Raw genomic sequence first — 666 nt, forward strand, 5'->3', positions numbered from 1 at the left:
TATATATATATATATATATATATATATATATATATATATATATATATATATATATATATATATATGTATTGTACCAAAATAATCACGCTCACCAAGAGAAGTTTAAAATGTTTAAAAGCAGTTAAAAGTTTAAAAGCAATTAAAACACTGTTTAAAAATAAAGGCAACCAAGCCTTCGTCGGGCTCTCCCGACATTATCAGGGTTGACAAGGCGGTTTTTAGGGAGGGTTTATATGCTGCTTCCAAATGTCTGCATCCGGCTACGGGACCGCGTGATCGGGCCCCGGTACGTGCGCTCCTGCGCTGTGAGTATCCTTGTTTTACCCGCACGTAACCCTTTTACCTTCATTTTCCGTTTGTCATTACACGGCTCTTGAGTATGTAGACCATACACATCCTGATATTCCACTACGTAGTCCATCCTGCTCCTCTGTACGTTCACAAGATGGAGTGCCCGCTGGCTGAGGAAGTGGAAAGGAAGAAGGAGGAACCGCAGCACGAACTGAGGGGGGATGGTTGTGAACGTACAGAGGAGCAGGATGGACTACGTAGTGGAATATCAGGATGTGTATGGTCTACTGTGAGCAAAAGAGGGAGGGGAGGAAGAACGGACCGAGGCTCGATTGGGCACTATCAGAACGGGGGAACTGGCTATAGAATGAGGAA

Source organism: Protobothrops mucrosquamatus, unplaced genomic scaffold, assembly GCF_001527695.2.
Source record: "Protobothrops mucrosquamatus isolate PMUCROS unplaced genomic scaffold, P.Mucros_1.0 scaffold1841, whole genome shotgun sequence".
NCBI lineage: Eukaryota > Metazoa > Chordata > Lepidosauria > Squamata > Viperidae > Protobothrops > Protobothrops mucrosquamatus.